General features: G+C 41.6%; 1 protein-coding gene across 1 annotated transcript in view; it reads left to right on the forward strand.

Moving 5' to 3' along the window:
• LOC143898994 (uncharacterized) overlaps window positions 1-22,162 on the forward strand; it is a 65,421-nt gene that overhangs the window by 5,632 nt on the left and 37,627 nt on the right. The window contains exon 2 of the mRNA XM_077408883.1: window positions 20,102-20,152. The gene's annotated coding sequence lies outside the window, so the exon portion shown is untranslated. The remainder of the gene's footprint in view (window positions 1-20,101; window positions 20,153-22,162) is intronic.

The raw sequence follows: 22,162 nt of genomic DNA on the forward strand, positions 1-22,162 counted from the left end.
GACGAAGTCCACGCGATGATGAAACGTGAAAGCGGGGAGGACTTCTGCCGACTCTTTTGGGACTTCGGCGCGCGGATGCTCGTTGTGTTATTGCATCCAAACAATGAATTACGCAACGCGCTGCGCGTTGGAGTACACGGCCGTCTTCCTCTCTCTTTCTCTGTCGGTCTCTTTTTCTCTCTCCCGCTCTCTCGCTTTTTTTACAGTCAGGCAGGCAGCCAGGCAGGCGCGCTCAAACTGATATTACACGGTATTATTACGAGGTACGCGCGCACACGTTGCATTAGGCAGGAAACGCGAAGAAGAGTCGTGGTGTATCGCGTCGACCCGGTTTAGGCGTGCCTCTCAACCGCTATATAGATACGCCGAAGCACGGTGAGGAAAGCAGAACGCCTCTGAAATGTCAGGCACCGAGATGCTGGGTGAACGGAGTACACATCTCTCTCTCTCTCTCTCTCTCTCTCTCTCTCTCTCTCTCTCTCTCTCTCTCTCTTTCTCTCGGGCACCACGCCGATATACTCCGATATATTCCACGTGCGGCCGCATAGCCGTTTTATCGGAGCCTTCAATACTCGAATATCGATAATAATACACACACAGAGCTTCGGTATCGACGGCACTGTCGTGGCTCGCTATCGCGATATCGTCGAGATCCTGGATAACGCCGAAACTTTGGTACCTTCGTGCCTCTTCCTACGATCCCTTGATACCGTAGATTTCTATTTGTATCGTCTTCTTTGATCTCACGAATCTTTGGTAGCGAGGATTCTCTCGCGTCTTCCCGACCTTCGGTTTCATCGATTTTTATGTACATGCTTTTGAATCTTATAGATCTCGAATACCACAGATTCTTGATTTTTATTTTTATGTATATTTTAAATTTTGAAACATTTGCTGTTTCAAATTTTTATGTCTATCGAGCTTTATTTTTTTAAACATATTTTTATATCTTTAATCTCATAAATTCTTATATTATTTTCTTAATTTGTTACATATTTTTATTCTTATGTAAGATCTTACAGATCTTTAATGCTGCGAATTTATGTCTATCAATTTTTACACACACACTTCAATGATTAGTTATTTATAAATATCTTTAATCTCATCATAAATCTTTGATATTATAAGTTGCTCTCTACCACTTTTTAATTACACAGAATTTTATTGCTATTGTACCTTGAATCTCATAGATTTTTGTTGCTACAAATTTTTATCTTTAACAATCTTTGTTCCAACGGAAGCTTTATTCCTATAGGTATTTTTAATCTTTTCTATATATATATATATATTGTCCGTTTCTATCAATATAGATTAACCTTAATCTCGGTTTAACTTACTTTTTATCTTTTTCTAGTTCATAAGAATTAGAAGGAGATGAAAAGTTTGTAAGTATTTGTATAAATATCTTTAATTTAAGAAATCTTTGAATAGTATAAATGTTTATTTTTGCTTTCTCGGATCCGCGAATCTTTATTTACATGATTTTCTGATTTCGTGGATCATACTTTTTTTTGTGAATTTCCGGCAAATTAAAGACTGTTGTGTGAGTTTTATCATTTATAGCGCTCGCACACAGATTTTCTCTGTCTCGTAAATCTCTCGCGTACAAATTTCTGCGTGCGTTCTAAATCTACTTTACCTTAGAGCTTTACGTAAATGCTCGCGCACGCGAGTATATTTAAACTTTGCTCAACGGTATCATCATTCGTTTGGATTCCGAAGCAGGTTGCGAAGTGATAAACACGCGGGAATGTCGTTAACGACGGTCGTCGTTTCACACGTGCATCGTCGTGCTCGTAAAAAAAAGCTCGTCATTCGCCAGTTTCTACCTACGGGCGGGAAAAAAAGGGGACCAGAGTCACAAGTTTAAGGCCCGTATTCTCAGTTCACTTTTATCGATAAAAGCGCGCTTTTATTTCTGAGAGGCTATAGTTTACGTTATACACGTACTATAGCATTTCAGAAATAAAAGCGCGCTTTTATCGATAAAAGTGAATTGAGAATACGGGCCTATTGTCTTTCGCCGATTCTATCGTCCATCAATCATAATTAGTCGCATTTTTGTCGCGACTTCGAAACTCGTAAGCCACTTCTGTTTACTCTCGCGACAATGATCCAGCTTGATCGTCGTCGACGTTCAATATCGCATAATCGCTTGTTCGATAACGATCGCGAGGCGCAATTAAGGAGATTAACGTCTTCATCGCGCGGCTCTTAATCGCGATTCAATAGCTGCATCTACAAACCCATTATTACGTCGCAATTATAATACAACTTGCAGTTAGGAGGAAGCGTGTCTTAACTGAAAAGAAGCCAATATATTCAGCGAATAAAGTTGTAAGTAAGGTTCAATTGGGCCCATAAAATTACTGTTGAAACGGGCAATATTTTATTCTTAAAGAGCGCGTATTTTTATTTAGTCAGGAGATTACCAGGATAATTTTTTGCCTATTTCACAGAATGTTAATTACACTTTGATATAAATGCTTTTATAACATAAAAAAAATTACTTTTTTATAGACGAAATGGTGTCTGTACCAAATTCGAAAGCGCTGAATCTGGTGACGTATTTTTTGTCAAGATGCGTCGTCTCGTCTCTTATCGGGCGCAGGTTGACTCGTCTAAGCGGCATTTACTTAACGAGCGTGCACACGCACGCGTTCTCGATAGGGAAGCCCTGCGCAGGTAACCCAGGTGGATTCATCATCGTCGCGCCGCGGCCGTCGTCGCGTCGGAGCGACGTGGTTGGTATATATATTCGAAGTAAAATGGAGCACGTAGCTCCAAAGGAGTTATCACGGATCGCGATCGAATCGAATCGAGGAATCTAACCGCGTGCAGACACGCACACGCAACTCGTGCCCTCGTCTCGGTATACATCGGCTTTTCTCCGATCGAAACTGGTTCGCGGATAAGGTCTTTAACCTTACGCTAGCCGGCAGGCTCCGCTGCCTAGAGCTGGTTCTAGAAGAAAGAGAGGGAGAGAGGAGCAATAGCGCGGCTGATATGACGATGACGATGTGTTGGCCGCGGCGGCGGCGGCGGCGGCGATGGTAATGATCGCGCACTGTTGGTTAGCGTATACATATACACGTGCTCTTACCACATTCGTCGCCGTCGAGGTTTACGGTCGCGACCGGTAAAAATAATTTAAACATATAGCCGCACCGAGAATCGTCCTGCATAATCCACATTCGCGTCGTGGGACACGTGGGAATGGGAATCCATAAAAGAAAAAGGGATCGTGTAAAAACAAAGACTCGTGATCCCAAGGATATCTGCGATGTGAAATTGTTAGGTATCGAATTACCGAATGTGATTTCGATGATATTGCATAATACTAAACAATCGGGGCACGAAAAAGATCAGGATCCGCGGCGTAAACGGGTCGTGAAAATGAGAACTTATGCTCGTGATGTTTCGATGGCGGCGATGGCGCTTGATCCACTTTGGTGTAACAAAGGACGAGAATTAGGTTGCGTTAAGGATCCGCGGAATGACAGAAACAAAGATCCACTAAGGATTTATCGTGTCAGGCTATCATAATATTGAATGTCAAGGATCATGGTATTTTACATCAATTATATATAAGTTTAACACACAAGTTAACCTGCAAAAATATTTTATTTATTTATCTTTAAGCTTTTAATTGTGGTTTGTGTTTATAATACTTTGTCGCGGAACTTTTATCTTTAGTTTATAAAAGCTTATTTTCCTTGCGACGCTAGAGTACAATATATCTAGATTAGTACCTTCAGAGATGTTCCTTGGTGAATCAGTTAACAGCGGGTCAAGAAAACTTTCTCGTCGCTGCTGCTCTTGTCGGAAGGTTGCGATAATATCGGGGAAACGGTTTTGCGTAAGCCTGGTGTCTCGTCGAATGCATACGCAGGATGTTTTCCTCCTTATTCACCTCAGGCTTAATTATTTTCTTATTCTGCTCGACATGATTTTTAATTGCACGCACCGTACGTTCTCGTGCAATTAGCCCGATGTACGACGTAACACGAAGTATAATCTCTTCTGTAGATACATACGATTATTCCCATTAAAAAGAATAATATAATATCTTCCGCCGTACCGATCTGTTTATTATCGATTGTTAATATCTCGTCGCTAATACAACAATTTTTGCTTCCTCGTAGAGGAAGCTGTTTTCGTAAAGAAATTTTTTTTTTAGTTGCTTTTGCCAATGTGTTCAGAATGTTCTAAAACGTTGAAAAATCGCTATTTTAAAAAATGTCGGTATGCGTGTATGTATGTGTGCACGTGTGTATGTGTGTATGGATGTGCCAAATTTACCAAAATTTCTATAACTCCAGAACTAATCAACCAAATCTTAACGAATTATATATGAAATGGGGGTAGAAAAAAAAACTGAAGAATATATAGAATTAATAAAAATTGCTAATAATCAAGGGATTCTTTTTGCTTCGTCAAATTTTTTTACTCAAGAATTAGAAAATAAAAAGAAACGGTTTCCAGAAAATCGGTAACAAAAAACTATACACTCTATAGTACTCCCCGGAAAATTCTACCCCTATTTCATATACAATTCGTTAAGATTTGGTTAATTTATAGTTCTGGAGTTATAGAAATTTCGGTAAATTTGGCACATACACACATCAGAGTTGAGAGACCTGTATGTAAGACCGTGATTTTAAGACATCACTTCCTCTATGAGAAAGCCAAGTGCAAATTCCTAATTTGCACTATTTTTTTTACTTGTTTATTAATAAACGATTTTCAGGACATTTGGTTATTTGTATGTGTTTACATGTGTTATCAAAGATGGAAATGGAAAAAACTATAACTGAAGAATAGCAATTTTATTTGCAAAAGTAATTATTATCTTTTTATACTTTAGTGTGAAATCAATTTTTTTTTACGAGTTTTTATCGCAACATGTCGTTTTTTACGGTGCCAGAAATAGGTCAGACGTTCTCGGAGCAGCGTCCGCGAGCGTTTTGACGTGACGCAAACGTCAAAATTAAAAACGCACGCGATCGACGTTACTTTGTTAGATTGACATGCAGACTGTGCGTGTGTCTTGCGACTTGCGTTCTGCGTCTTATGTAGATAGGCCTTTACACGATATGTCTCGATCGAAAATCAGAGCAGCGAACGCACGAGCTTCGCTATTTCCATACGCACGCGAGCGAGTCGAGTACGATGGGAGAAAGTTCTCTGGCGACGTCCAAACCCCGGAAACGCCGGCGCCGCGCCGCGCCGGTGCGAGCCGGATTTCGAGAGATCAGTCTTCGTTTTCACTGACGGAAGACCTCGCGAACGCGCGATATCCTCTCCTCGCACGTTGTCACGTGGATTCGTGGCCGCGCAAATTACGGTGAAATCGCACTCGCGCACAGGCGCCTCGAGATCACGGGTATTAAATCTTGCGAAACGCGCTCTTATATATGGAACATAAAATCCGATGCTTAAATCGAAAGTCCCGCGAGACTCGATTCCCATTTCCATTCCAATTCCCATTCAAATAAGTATGATTTCGAATTAATTATGAACATATGGCATCAGAAGTTATATATTTATTAGAAAATAATTGCGCAGCGCTCGTATGTGAACAAGGATTTCTGCAATTATTCATATTTTTCTTTCGACTCTAGTCCTGAAAGCTTTAATTTGAAAGTGTTTCAAATTCAATCAATTTAAATTAAAGAATTTTAAATTGCCAACAAGATACAAATGTATTAATTTTAATACATTTATGTAGAAGAGAAAATTCAAAGAAGATTTTAAAAATGATTTTATTTTGTATGTATTTTACACGAGGTGGACTATAAATAAGGAGAATTTATACAAATTGAATTGTTTATATAAAAATTGTTTCAAGATCGACGCAACGTTGTAAGAGACTTCATGCTTTAGTTCCAAAAATTGAATATATATATACTTATTGACGATGTTCCTCAAGATCCGTGCATCATGACAAGCGAATCGATCACTTCGAAATAACACGATGTCTATCTTTTTCCGCGGCGCTCGTGATACGGCGATGCATCATTGTAACGCAACGGGATGTAGGCAAATGTGCGCGGATTAAGATCGTTGGTGCGCACTAGACGTGATTTATTGCGTTATGCCCACTTGCGATTTATCAGCCGCGTGGCGTTGTAATAGGCACTAATGGAATTAGAGTAAAAATTGGATAACACTTATTTGTTACGATTACGCGGCGTCTCTGATAACTGACATCCACCAATAAAATATTCGACGTGTCGTAACTGCCTCTTGCCACATCGCAGTTTTATATTACATTTCGTCAGAAGCTCTACAATGGAATTCAATTTACCTTCTCGATCGTATCATTTAATCAACGTTTCGCACCATTTGGCGAAACAGTAAATTAACCCTTTATCTGTGTTTCAATCAATCAAACTTACATGAATATGATTTCTCTTTTATTATTTATAGTCTTGATTGAAGTCTCCTAGCAAATTAATACGCTCCAGCTTGTAATTTATTTAGACGCGAGGAAAAGCATGCCCGTGATAGCTAGGGACCGCGTTCAAAAGGCTCGATTGAATATTGAATACTACGTGGAAGCTGAATGTATAGACACAAGAGTGCTGGAGGTCAATATACCTAACATTATTGACGGTCGTGTTTACATTTTCAGCGCGCGATTCTAGAGTAACGCGGTAGATATTCGAATCGGCGCGTCGGGATCGAGTGTATTTCATTAGCAGATTTCATTAGGCTAATTAGGAGCCCTTGTTACGCGCGTTCGTGCGTAATTACGGTCGCGGAAACGCTCCGCGGAATCTGTGGAAGTTGGAAAAGTTGCGCATTCAGCATTCTGCGGGCTGGATGCCCCACTTTTCGAGCTCCGATATGCTTTGGTGGAAAAAAAAAGGATTGCTCCGGCGAGTATATTTTTTTAGTGCTGTTTGTCCGGATTTTTAAAAAATCTCACGCATCACAGAAACGTGCCGCATTGTAAAATCACGTACACCGTGAAATCGTGACGTTATATAGTATTTAATTAAATTATATTAAATTGCGAAGCTAAAATTGTGGAGACACATCTCTCTCTCTCTCTCTCTCTCTCGTGATCTATTAATATTTAAAAAAGAAAATTTATATATTTTAAAAATAGAATTGCTAGGTATTTAATTTATGGATTTAATTTCTAGTAATTTTTAATTTATGGACTCTTAGAGAGATTTCGCAAATCTCCGGAAGAAATCCTTAAGAATTAGCCGCGCGCGACACGAATTATCAACGCGATGGCAACTCTGTCTGACAGTTCGGTCGTTGTTGCTCGTTATTATTTCGCGCACCGGTCGAAACACGCGTGTCGTCATCAGTTTACCGTCAATTTACGTCGGTGTTATTCACGATGCAGGTGCGGAGGCGCGACATACCGGCAGGTGCGAGACAGGCAAGTGGTCTAACCCAAATTCTCAGGCAATTATACTGGCGGGTTTTCACCGTGACTCGCGGTTTCCCTCTCGCAGGCAAATAGACCGAAGAGATAACAGATAAAGAAGGATTTGATCGGCGCATCCTCTCACACAGGCACCTATATATACCTATACGTGCGCTCGCAATTAGCCGCGCAATTAACGCGACTATGTATGTCATTACGATCCGCGACGCGGACAGAATTGGCTTCTCGCGCGGACTCACCGTGAATTTCCGCGAATTTTACTTTTTTTTTGGGATCCCAGATTGCTTAAGTAACTTTAATCGGGATAACGCGCTCGTCCGTCCGTGTTTAGAAAGCGATTCCGCCTACCTGCATCCCTGCCCATTTTCTCCGTTACAGTATTAGTACTTTCAAGTGCTCTCAATGTCTTTGCATCGCACAAACGACGGGCGTTCCTCCAATCGCTAAAATAAATTTCCGTATTTCAAAAGCTCGAAAAATGCGTTCTGTAGGTTTAAAAATAAACCACTATCTATATATTTGTATAGCAAATTTTTTATTAAATTTATATGAATTTTTAAATTTGTCAAATACTTCTCTATATACTTCATCAAGTATGTTACTCCGTTTGAGCGTATATTTGTTCACGATCGAGCCAAAATTCGCTGATTAACGTTTGATTCGTCATCAACGCGATTTCGAAACGCAATGGGTCTTTTGCGTGCGATAATAACGCCATAATTTTCGCAGTGATCGCCTAACCGTCGCAATAACGTTCTATAAATAACCGCGGCCAAACCGGTATTGGGGTCAGGCGGCGCGGCGGCTGCGGCGGCGGCGGCGGCGGATGTGCCCACGATCGCCTATCGCGTATCCCGAAAAAGCGATGATCCCAGTCGGAATCACCGAGCGCTGTCCGCGGATTCCGCGATGCGTTCGCGACCGCATTTCGTTCGTTGCGTACGAAGCACGGATACACACATTACGCGCACGCGTGAGAGACGGATCGCGGCGAGATCGCGGACGCGAATGCGATGTTCACTGGCCCGCTGAGCGCCACGCTCTGCTTGCCTCCGCGAACGCGACTCATTATGACGAGTCCTCTCCTCTCCTCCGCGGCTTCATCCCGCACGATTCTTTCCGTCTTGCTCCTGGATTTAAAACGCCACTTTTGTCGATATCCTTCGCGGTATCCGGAGCGCATAGTGTTTAGCACTTACGGTATTTTCGTCGATTCACTCGCGTACCGTCGTCATGTTTGTTGCAAACATTGAATCTCAAGTTGATGATTTTTCAAACTGACAATAAGAACGAGGCATAATTAATTTAATGACCGAAAAAATGGACTTTTAATACGTGATAACTTGGTAAATGTTTATCCAATAATTAAGGGATTATCTTAATTATTGGAACTGTTTTGTTGTTGTTGTTGTTCTTATTAAAGCAAATTGTGTCGTCCGAACGGCGAGTTTTATTACACCGCTCTTTCTCTTTTGCACTTTTTCACTCCTTTTTATTATATTTATAAAGTTACTGTCACTTATATATATAGCCAATACGATTGCCTACTCGCAAGAGTAACCAACAAGATCGGTTTTTTCCGCTATCCGACTTTCTCTATATCTTTATTGGCTTGATTTTACGATATCGGACGTGAATAGCTTTTGATCTTCGACATTTACTTACTTTCCAATGCATAACAGACAGAAAATTCATGGGCGTTCTTTAAACGATCGATTGGTACTCTTTTCGATCTGTCGTTGCGATGATATGTTATCTGGATCGCGCGACAAATTTTCGTTTCCCAGGGATGTCGCTTTCCTCTCCTTTTCCAAATCTCGCGGGAAGTGTTTCTTGTCGGGAAACGTAAATTCGCCATGCGACTCGGGCAGATTTCCCGTGAGCATCGATATCTTCTTGTAGTAAACTAGTAAAGTTAGTGAAGGAACGGTTCACGAGAAACAAGGCTAGTCGGGTTGGGTGGCCTGTGTATAACACGGTCCTCTTTTTCCGGAAGATGTTTTCTCTCATTTCCCTCTCTCTCTCTTTCTTTTTTTTTTAAATCGTCGCTCGGGCTACATGAATTCTGACGCGTCCGTCCATCCGATCGTTAAATTGTAAGAAGGAACGGGTTTTGTTGTTGGGATCGTAGGAGAGGAAGCCCGACGAGAGTTGGGTTTCCATTACCGTTGTAAGACTATGGCTCAGGGCCGTATTACGCAAGAGAGCCGGTCCGACGAACCTGATCGTCACGATCCCTACGTAGATCTCCCCGCCGTTCCCCACCTAGCGCGTTGCCCGACCGGATTCTCTCTCCTTCGATCGCGAGGTCGAGGCTTGTTCGAGGGTCCGCCTGGATCCGTTGAAAAATATCTGAATAAAATGCCCCGCCCCGCACGCGCGCGTGTGCGGTCGGCGTAATAAAATTCGTGCGACATTAAAGTCAGAAATCCGTAAAAAATAAAGTGACATCTTGGCATTCGAATGAAAAATAAAATTCCATTTACACACAGATGTGTGTGTGTATGTGAAAGCAGTAGAATTGTTACTTTCGCGAGTCTTATATATAAAAGTCTCCGATATATTCTAATATTGTTGTAAAATCAAGCCAAATGAGGTCGAAGCTATTCTTTCGTAGATTTTATGTCTTTTTTCCGAATAGAATCGAAATACAATAATTTTTCGCGTAAAATCGAACGTCTTATTCGTGGTGCGCGCGGTTCCCCGAAACGTCGGGTTGACTCACACAAAGTTGACTCGCGCGTGAAAGTGGGGCGAATTATCGCGTCGGAGGGAAACGAGATAACCGAGGGGGAAAAAAAGCACGAGGGTGGTAAAGTTTCGAGTGTACATATCAGCCGGCTGACTCCGGCTTCCCGGACATCGTCGGTGCATGTAATGCAGCATCGCAGCGCTGTGCTGCACGCCCACATTCCGGACGGGTCTGAGGCGAATCTTTTCGTCTTCCTTTCTCGTCTCTCTGTGCAGCCTGTGTATGATATTTACCGGCATAGTAGTGCCCCGCGTGTTCCTTCGCGGAACATGTCCGCTCGCCGCGGATACCTCTTTTTTTTCGAGTATCGAGGTGAGCAACATGTGCGAAACACATTAAAAATGTAGGCTGATTAATCTGCAGGGGTGCGTCCCGAGACGCGTAGAAAGCCCGTTGAGCGTTGGCACTCGAGCTGTAAATTGACGTTTGGACTGACAGTTAATTTAGCAGTGGATTATCAGAGCTTTACGAAACGATTCGCAAAATCGATACGGCAGGCGAAAGTTTCCGTTTTTATTTTTGCTTGACTCTTATACTTTAATTTCCTCTTGTCCTACAGCGAATTCTACTTTATTCTAATATTGCATATATCTTCTTTCGTTTTTAAAATTTAAAATTTTATTTTCATACATATATGAATGTTTATGTTAATAGATTTTCAAGTTTATATACGATAATGCAAGGACGCGACCGAGCAAAAAGGTAGATTGCTTTAAGCGTAAAAATAGGGAAAATAATGAAGAGAGAGAGAGAGAGAGAGAGAGAGAGAGGGGGGGAGAGAGAGAGAGAGCACTGACTGGTTAATTATCTTTGACTTGACGTACGAGAGGCCGTAATTCCGATCATGACTCGTTAATCTCGAGGTAATCTCGAAGGCTGGCTCCACCAAGCGTAATGTCGAAGTGTCATGCGTCTCGAAAGGCAGGCGTGCCCGTGCCTTTGGAAAGGAGGTCGACGTATTATCGATCGGCTGTGCGACGATCGTTATCACAAACTTTGATACGGACGGCCGGATCTACAAATATAACGCCGCCAACTTCGCGGCCGAGCTAAGCAGTGTAAACCGCTCAGCTTATAGCGCTTTACACGGCGCTTACAATGGACAAGCATTGTAAATTAATTGTGGCAGACGCGGTTTTACCATCGCCGAGCGCCGTGAAGAGCCGGTCGTGCACTATTGATTGCCGTGCAACTGCAAAGGACGTCGACCTCGAAACTCTACTGACAGTATACTGACGAAGACCAGAGTCCGGAGAAACGATCGATAGTCGTTCCCGAGCGTCTACCTTTCGAGCGTTGGCGTTCATTTCTTCTATATACGTCTGACGCGATAATCGTTAGCGTTGTCTGCGGCCTGCCCGCGGATTCCAACTCGCAACTCGCCGAGATCCCCCGTTCCGCATAAGAACATCGACACACTGAACCCTAATCTTTTACGCGTTGAAAGCAAAACGTAATCAAATTAGTGTTTCGAGTTGAAAGCTAAAATTTATAGAATCGAAATTCCTCAGTTGTGTTTTAATAGAAATGACGAGCGAAACGATAATTAACAAATTTGCAATAAAAATCGCAATTCACTAATTGATAACAGATTAGTGATAAATTTAATAATAAATGCCGTGATAAATTTTCTAATAAATGAAATGAAACATGACTATGCGTATCTATATATATATATATACATGTATATTTTTTTGTGCGCTTCGTGTGACACGACATTATTAATATCCTATATTAGTGCGTGATGCGTTATCGCATCGTGAATTAATACGATCTTATCTCTTCTTCGCTCCGTTCCGAAACGAGACTGCACGGAATGTCGTCCCTCGGGACACACGTCGTATGGTTGTACAACTCGTACGGAAGCCTCGTAGTCGCATTTGTGCGTGCGTCAGCTACGGATGCGGCTCAGCTCGGTCCTTTTGCACGGGCCGAAGATAGCCACCGCGAGTACCGGCACGATTAATGACTTCCTTATGTTTACGTTCGCGCATATTCGCGCGCGCGCCCCGGCAACCCGACGACGACTTAAACCGAGGATCCTCGTTGTACGACACGTTCGCGACGCGTTCAAATATCCTTAATGGAATCTATTCTAATCCACTCTGATTAATAATCGAAGTCTGGAAATAATAGGATAGAAGAATCCATACGTGCAGTACGTGAAACTTATTTTAATATTATTTTCAAATTTTATTCCAAATTAGCTTAATTGATTTTAATTCATAATTATTCATATGTTTTTCTTATTTATGGGCATTTCGTTAAATCTCGGTTGAAATGTTTTATCGAACCTTGAGTTATAATGAATGCGGAATGTGTTTGTCGAGGAAGAATAATACCAGCATGGCCACTTTGTTACGAACTATTATTTATCATTGAATAATGAATTTTTAAGTCGTTACGTGGTCTTCAATTGTTGCATTAAGTCTTTCAGCGAATCGCCCGCGTCGTTGGTCCTAAGCGAATTTTATTCATCCTTCACGAGCATAAGTGATAAATCGCGGTCTAGATGAAATTTACCGTATTTCTCGCACGATGATATTATTCAATAAGCACCTCCTTCCACACACGTTTCGAAACCACCTAGTGCCCATCCTAGTGTACCAATTACTCCCTTACTTGGAATACAAACGGTAGAAAGGTGTTCTCGCCGGAGTCATAGGTTAGCGTTTTACATGGCGATCCGTAATGATCGCGGCTCTCTCGAATACATCGGAAGGAGGAGAGGGAGGAGGAGGAGGAGGAAAAGAAGAAGAAGAAGGAGGACGATAGCGAAACTCGCGCGCATTATCCAATCGTCGGGAGTGCTCTCGCGGACGGCGTTTACAGCGGCGGCGACTCCAAGTCGTGACCGATCCTCCGGTGGGAATCCGCCCTGAGATCAACTCTCATACGCCTCGCGAGAGAAGCTGTTCCGTCTCTCTCCTCTTCTCTCTCTCTCTCTCTCTCTCTCTCTCTCTCTCTCTCTCTCTCTTGCCCGCCCGCGCGTCAGGCTTTTTCCTATTCCCTCCTGCTTCGCGCCGCACCTTCTCTCTTTCTTCCCGCGCGTTGCACACCGCGTCTCACCTCACCTTACCGATCCCCAGACGCGGTACTACTAATGGTACATATCGGCTCTCGGCGCGCACAATCAAGCGCGAAAGAGACGATCTCCTGCAATCGGAGCGCCCGCTCGCTCTTGCATCGCTCTTGCATATATGTATACTCGCGTGCGGCACGGAACCGTCTCGATTGCGGTCCCGAACACTCGATCCAACTGCTTGGGTTTCAACGGTAAGAACACTAATTCGAAGCGAGGGAAATACGAGAATGAGAGAGAGAGAGAGAGAGACAATTACCAGATATTGCCTTTTCATTATTCAATCTGTTATTCCGCTTCTCTAATAATCAAAGTAACCCTCGTTCTTCACGGATTAATTTAATCACTTCCCTATCGCGATTTCGCGAAATGTTGTCTTTTTTCTATTGATTCGACAATTCTCCGAGGAATTCCAAAACGAAGGGTAACGAATTCCTGTCCCCTATTCCTATCCATCTGATGTGCTATTTTCTTTCTGAGTGCTCGGATAGCATTCGAATAGTTTCTTTCGACACTTGATAGCCTAAAAATAATCCGAGATCATACAGGTGAAAGGTAGAGACAATAGCGCAATAGCGAATTGCCAACGCGCGTTTGAAAGGTCGACGATGAATTGAATCATTTAATTGCATATTGGCGCAAATAAAAATGAAAGTTATAAGTAATGTTGATAGGATAAATAGCAAAATTATAGAATTTTACGTGATACATTTGATATACAAGATGTTTAGCTATTTTAATAAGAGGAATTTGCGTGACTTGATTTATTGCAAAGATAAATAATGCCGTTAATTTTATAAGTATTCTATTTTATGATTGCTCGTATAGACTTGGGGTCAGTACAACATGATTATAAATATAACGATAATATCTGGAAATTTTCGTGCACTCGGGGGGTTACTTACGAAATAACGGTGTACTAATTACTGAATACTTCAGACCGATCACATGCGACAAAAATCGCGACATGCGATCTTTCGTGCTGCCGCGGAACATTTGCGCGGGCAATCACATCGAACGTCAATTATACGTACGTTGTATATCGCTCTGTGCCAAATGATTCCGCGTCCGTGACGCAATTGCGCTTCGCACAGAATTGGCGATTAAGGAGCGTTTTAACGTAAAACGATAACATTGTTTCATTAAATTTTCTTATTAATCATTCTCGAAGTAGGTGAAGGATCGATCTTTACGTCAAAGAGAGATATGTTGCGTTTTTGCATTTAAATTTTCCTTTTATTTATTTATTTATTTATCATAAAATATATATTTGTAATGAATTTTTTATGATAAATAAATGAACAGAGGGAAAATTTAAATGCAAAAACGCAACATATATCTTTCTGTGATGTAAAGATGGATCCTTCATTTTCAGATGGTTGGTTGTGAATATATTGTTACATACAAGTTTTTTTCTTATCTAATATGAAAAATTAATTAATCGAAAGTAAGTTCCCTAACTTAATCGTTTAAATCTCATCGCATCGCACCCTTTAAAGTTCTCGATAAACGAATTCGGAAGTCTCATTAATTGCCACCCTGTGTTAGAGGGGACATAGGGAGGGTTTCGACGCCGCGAGCAATCCTAGGCGTTCCGGTGGAATTGGCGGTTCGTCGAAAGCAATTAACGTGCCAATTAGCCGAGCAGTACGTGGCCATTTGTGGCGATTAATCCGAATTCGGGCGCCCGGAAGTTAACGTCGATCGTCTCGCCGTCGTCCGTCCTCTTGCATTTCCTCTTTGACGAATTTCGAGGATGCGCCGCTAACGAGAGAAACGCGTCGCAATTGCAGATAACCGCGCATCTTTGCGTTGCGAAATTACAGTATGGAATACGAAATAAATATTGAGGTTTTCGTTTGTTGGGGGGGCGGGATCTTATATATCTAATAATAATTTTTACGTGCTACGTGAAATGGTTATATTTTTCCCCGATAACCATCGCTGGAATTAAATTCGATGACTAGTCAAGAGTGTGCTCTCCTGACGAATTAAACCGCGTACCTTCTTCGTTATACCTCCGCGATTGCATCCGCGAGCCGCGAGAGGCATTGAAGGCGTAATGAGCGCACGAGTGGCGAGATCGATTCAATTTCGCATCCGACGTCCGCCTGGCGGGATATCCGTGATAATGAAAGAGGAAGCGCGGCTGATGAAGACGCGATATTAATTTCTATATTGCTTCCGCGCCGCGAGGGGAGAAAGAAATTCTCCGATGAGGGAGGGAGAGGAAGGGAGAGAACGAAACGGATAACTCCGACTTTCCTACTGCTCGCGTGCGGATTACACCGAGTCTTATTTCGAGACGTCGCGTCGGTGCTCTCGAAACGAGACGCTCTTTCATGCGACCGGCGTCGCTCATCGATTAACCGTCTTACCGGTTTTCCGGATGGTCATACCCACGTGACGTAACGGTTCAACTACCGAGGGCTCCTGAAGACCGAGTTACTTAATTCTTAATTTATTCGACATTCAAGCTTTCTGTAAAACGCGAGACACGAGGCAAGTGCGATCGCGTTTATTTTCGCTCTCTTAGTTCTATATTTTTTATTCTTCTTTTTCTTATGAAGAAGAAGAAGTTCTATATTTTTTATTAATCTTATTTTATTTTATTATTGAACCGTTATGTTATTATGAATATTCTTATCAATTGTAAACTTACGACACAGAATATTAAATTTATTTTCATACAACATACTTTCTTATATTGTTTTTTTTTGTTTTATTGGTAAGTTGGTAACTGAAATGACATCGACCGACCGCGATAAGATTATTCAGTAAGTTTTATTTTCTTTGTCGAGGACAAAGTTTCGCTTTCGGAGATATCGTACGATTATTTTTGTTAGAGTTCGATGAATCACGTCCCTGTACGATAGCATTCCGAAGTCACAATTTCTTTTTTTCACCGTCGTGTCCCAAGAATGATGACCCTGAAATAAACGAGCGAGCTCGCTAGTCCGTGACGCAAATCTAATTTTCGTTGATTGACGTAAAACGAGCGAGCCGTAATAAATCGCGATGGGTCCGTATATATACGATTAAAATGTGGGGGGCCCGCGCGCTCAACCATCTGTGACAAATTAGTTTTCGTACAGCGGAAAGACAGGTCGGGATCGTTCGTCCGATGGAAAGCCAATTTTTGCGGGAGCCACGCACGTCGATAGCCGATGCAACCGGTGTCATTTTACCGGCTCAAAAAGTGGCTTCTATCACCGAAAGCCGAGTCGAAGGACGAGCTGAATATAACGAATGCCTGATGCGTTCCAGTTGCGAGGTATCGACGTAAAAGACCGCGTTTGTGTCCCAAGAGATACAACACGTCGCACAGCCGCGTAGAAACAAACGCTTTATACAACCGTAATCAGCGGCACCGTAATACGAGATCGTCGAATGAGTCACTTGACGTGCGCGAGAGTCGCGTCGGTGACGATCCTGGGCCGACCCGACCGTCAGAAATTCCGCGAATGCGCCCGCTGCGTTTCGGCGAAAACGGGAACCGGGAGTCGCGTCGCGTGTTCCGCGCGCGTATGCGTGCGCGCGTACACGCACGTGCGCGCCAATTCCCGTTCCAGCCGAACGTGAAACCCCGGCACGCGTGCCGAAGTGCGAGCCGCTAATTCGAACGGAGAAAGGCCTGTCGGGAACGGACGAGGATGGACAACAGACGTGAGTCATGCATATACGCGCGTCTCTCACCTCCGCACAGTGTCGTCCACCAGGGACGTAGATTGTTTCTTTTTTGCGTGTAACCCGATATACGTACGATGGTAGTCATCTTCGAGTTTAAACATTTTGATAAATGATTGATGTCGCAACGATATATGCTGACTTATCTCGACTTACAAGAAACTGGAGTAAAACTTTAAGAGAATTTTAATTAGCCGTTGACATTGCACAGATAGCGGATGTCGAGTCCTATGGACTTCTAATTTCATTTTATTTTTTTTATGAAAAAAGAAATAAAGATAATTTATCTATATACGTATTATTTGCTTTTCTTATAAAAAAAAAAGAAAACGTAATTGATCGAAATTATAAAACGAGTGGCAAAAATCCTAAAGACTTTATTTTACAATTAAGGATCAATAATTATATTTAGCAGACAGTTATAATGTTTTTGTAGAATATACTATGTTATTATAGGTGGTACAATTTTTTGAGATTATATTTATTTATTTCCAAAAATATTAAAAGAAACTGTGTATTATTCTATACATCTTATTTGTGATGAGATATCTGTGTAAATTTCTAATTACGGTGACAACAATGAATATATAAGCTGTTGAAAATCACTCTTGTGCACTCTTGGAGTTTTCACGTCGTTATTAAAATCCTGACGAATTAACTTCGCGCAAAAGCACGTTCAATAAAACGCGTCGGATTCGCCTCATCTGTTTTCGCGCGTTTTTAGGTCATTAAACCGCGACTTATCTCGTCAACCAAGTGATATCTCTCTCGAGTAGGCGTTGCGTGCAATAACAAGAATTGAATGAAACATCGTGCACGAACGACAGATTATTAAAAATAAATGACAGCTCACGATGTATTTCGTCAACTTCTTTTCCTCCGATTTTTATATTCACCATCGAGAGGACGAAGAGCTTTCTATGGAAAATAAATGAAGGTGCGCGAAAGCTTAATATCGGGCTTCTTTCGTGGGTCGTGTCATCGGGATGAATGTGTCTACTATATTCACGAAGATTATGGTCGTGATCCTGATTATGGCCGTCGAGGGAGCGGCGGAGAAGAAAAAGAGGAGACGGACAATACAAAGAAATGAATGAAAATCTCAGAAAATCGGCCGCCCTGATCAAAAAAAGTCCTTGAAGCGCACCGAGGAGAAAAGGAGGTGGAGTAGGCGGGTTACTATTTTTCGCCACTCTTTCATCCCCTACGGGACGGTCGGGACGAAAATACACACGGGCGGCGTACAGTTCCAGTGCGGACGCCGCTGGAAATAAGACGCGGAAAAGTTCCCGAAAAAAACAAGAAGCAAGACGAGGAGGAGACGGGGGATGCGCGCACGTTGCCGAAACGAGAGACGCACTATATAGTCTCGTGCACTACTTCCGGGCTCCTCTTCTTCGTAACAAACCCTCTTCTCTTTCTCCGTCTCGCTGGTGCTCCGCTTTTGAAAGGAAATTTCCACACGAGGCGTATAGCAACTGCTAACAAAGCATTGAGAGAATAATTCCGCGTCCCGTAAAGTTAATCAGCCCGCTGGCAATTTTCTTTTTAACGTCATCTAGTAATGCGGGAGAGAATAATGACGGCGGGATTAAAAAAAAAAAAAATGTGCCGCAAACAATGGATATTCTTTCTGCTAGACTCGAGCACAGAAAAAAAGCGACGTTTTCATGTGAATTTTCAATAATAAAATTACTAACAATAAGATTATTGAACTGAAACTTAGATACACTATACAACTTATAATTTATTAAGTTATGAAGAGTGATGATATTACAGGTAATTAGAGCCACTAATTTTTAAATGTTTATATAAATGTATAAAAATGAATTAGATAAAAATTGTCACGTATCTGCAATTTATCGAAGTTGCCTCGTTTCGAGGTAGAGATTTCGGCTTTCTAAAATTTTGAATTTACTCCGCTTTTCCCTTTGTCTCTTTTCGTCCGTTTCCCGAGAGATCCGAAGGCGTATCGCTTCGAAATAAAGTAGACCGTCAGCGGTACTCTGGTACCGCACTAATACAGTACGGAATACCTCGAGAGAGAGCTCCGTGCGTATCGCGAGTGCGTGCGTGCGTGCGTGCGTGCGGCGCGAGTGTGCGTGCATTCTGACCCGATGCGTCGTGTCGGGGCTGCCATCGCGTTCGTTCACTCTTTATAAATAGAAACTTTAAATTCTGTCGCGAGTCGGGCGTGGCAGGACGCGAGAGGAGAGAGATCTACGATGATCCTGGTCACGAAACGCATACATACATCATTCAACGCGATCCGCTCGTTCTTCCCTCTCGTCTCGTGTCCCCAGCGCGCCGCCGTTAATTCCCTTTCATCTTGTTATTTCACATAACATTCGCTTTTCTTGCCGAAATACCTCGTTAGTTCGCGAGTATAACAGCGTTTCACTTGTGACCGTCAACTCGCAATTAGTCCGAGGGAACATCGTCCATCTTTTTTTTTCTTTTCTGTTCAAAAATACAGATCTTTAAAAATACATTTCAATTATTTTCCGAAAGAATGAACATCTCTTTTACTATATATAAGTGATTTGACTAATAAGTGGGTAATACAACTAGGCTGAAAAATGTATATAAATTTCACGTAATGATATTATTAGGCCCAAAGATCCAGCCCGACTGTATAAGACTTATTTCCATCTTATATACTTGTTTTTTTTTTAACTTTTTAATTACTTTTTGAAATTTTTAAGTTTACTTTCCGAAGCCACACCCGCGGCTTAATTATGCTAGACGCTGTACTAATTAAGGAATAAAGTACACACAAGTGTTGAAAATAATTCTTCCATGATTACTTAACTTCAAGATTCGACATTTGGTATTTTATTCGTGAGTTCAGCAGGAAGCACCTTGATGGCCGGTTTGAATCGAATCCTACGGTCGACTTAGCGTCGAATCGAGCAGCTTTGAATCGAACACACGTTTGAAATTTAAGCCGAGCATAAATTCCGAGGAAAGCTCTCTGTTGCGGGTATCGGGGTGTTGCATAAATCAGGCGGGGATTCGCGGAACGAGTAGGTAGTAAAGTTTGCGCGAAGCACGATCGGCACACAAGTCGGATATTATTCATTGACCCGCCATGACCCCGACACTGTCATCGTTTCTACCTAGTTATCCCTTTTTAATTTTGACGTATGTTTTTCTCTCTCTCTTACAGATATTCGGCGCGTGTACGAACTTCGACTCGACATGCCACACCTTCTGTAAGGTAAGATATGGATCGTTTTTCATCATAATCAGCTGACCCAATTCTCCTAATCCTAGCAGAACTGAGGGAGGCAAAAGAAATAATGGAAAACGTCTTCTTTAACTACTAATTTTTTATTCGACTTTTACTGCGACTTTCTCGAGATGCATTAACGCATTAAGTTTTTTTTAGTATAATTTTAATTGTATTTAAAATATTTTTTCTATAAATGCTCCATTGTTGTTTTGACACTAATAGTTTTATTCAATTTCAAAAATTATTCTGCTAGTTACGTGATTTTCTCATTTGAATTTACTAGTTTGTAGCTTAGAACTTACTTAGCTCTGCTATGAGTGAAAGATAAATATCTCTATAAAATCGTACGTTGAATTGCCGTAATAACTGCGTCTTCCTGGCGTAGTCATTTGACGGTTTATCGGGCGATCATCGGGCGAGATTTATGGCCAAGCATCTAGCAAAGGCTCGGCAACATTTTTCCAATTACGGGAAACAAAGGTACGCGGCAACTTTTGCAGAAGAGTCCGCATTGTTCTACTCCGAAATGCACGCAAAACGCATCGTGGCATATAAGAGCGATGTTATTTCGCATTCCATTGCTTCTAGATGCCATCGCGATGGAATAGAGAGAGAGAGAGAGAGAGAGAGGTGGATCGATGGCTCGTCGTCGCGGATGGTCGCCCGACTGTAATTGTTCCGGGAAACCGGAAGCGCGTAATTACGCTACGTATCGTATGGAAAATTGTGCGCCGTCGTTCGACGGCTTTTGCATTCATTTCGGGATGCGTGCGCCGCCCAGCTTTTGCAGCAATTCCAGCCGCATCCGTGTTGCACGGACAATTGAAAGTGCGCAAACATTTTCAACGTTTACGAGATAAAAGTAGTTAGTTACTCGTGATTAGCGTCTAGTCGACGTTTGATACGAAGGTGTGGAATTTCGCAACGTAGGATAAAAATAACCTGTTCCTTAAAATATACATGATACGTGAAAGTCAAACATATTCTTTATATATCTACACTGAGAAAAAAAATTTTCTGCATTTTAGTAAATATTATACAACTGCAACTCCATTTACAAAAATGAAGAAAATTTTCCTTTTTAGTATATGTATTCACAGAGAAAAAAATATACTAATAAAAGGAAAAATTTAATTTTTTTCTTTTAAAAACTAATATTTACTAAAATGCAGAAAATTTTTTTCTCAGTGTACGTAAAAATCAAACTTCTTTATATCTACGTAAAAGTCAAACATTCCCTTTATATCTCTAAATAAACAAAATATATCTTATCTGTATTACGTTCTTCTCTCGGCTAAGATTATCGTATCTTTTAAATACAGAAATTCAAAAATTTCATAATTATACAAACTTAAATTTATCCAACCAATATTCTTATAATATTATTACTTTTAATTTATGTAATAATTTTGATAATAAAAATTGTCGTGTATGCCACTGATCGACAAATCTCGGCAAGCTCGATCAAACGAGTGTGAAAGGTAGAGATATGACATATAGATAGCATTAGTGGATGTGACATTAGCATTAGTGGGTCTGGTGCTCACTTGTTGCAAAGTCAGCCGACGATCTTTGGAATGAGGCACGTATATATATCCGTTCCAACTCGTTTAACGTATATGAACATTATGAACTTTTCTCACCAAGATCTCTCCTGGTTCCTTTAGTGAAATTACGCCGACTGCATTCCCGAGCGCGACATTTGCGAATATACGGGCGCCATAAACGCGCGGTGTTCGATAGTAATTCCGGGTAAGCGCACGTCATTCCAGAAACCGCGTCAAGGCCGTGGCTGCTCCTATCGATAAAACTATTTCACGAGCAACGAGGCTATCAATTCCCACGATCGACGTATTCCGAATTCGCGATATAACTCGAAATCCAATAGTTTTCACACTACATTCAGCATCGAGCCGATCAAGTGTAATTTAACTTTTATTTTATACGTTAAACACGCCGCGGTATTATAAACGAAACCGTAAATAGAAATATTAA

This window comes from Temnothorax americanus, unplaced genomic scaffold (genome assembly GCF_048541705.1).
Source record: "Temnothorax americanus isolate GAGA-0224 unplaced genomic scaffold, ASM4854170v1 Scaffold25, whole genome shotgun sequence".
Lineage (NCBI taxonomy): Eukaryota > Metazoa > Arthropoda > Insecta > Hymenoptera > Formicidae > Temnothorax > Temnothorax americanus.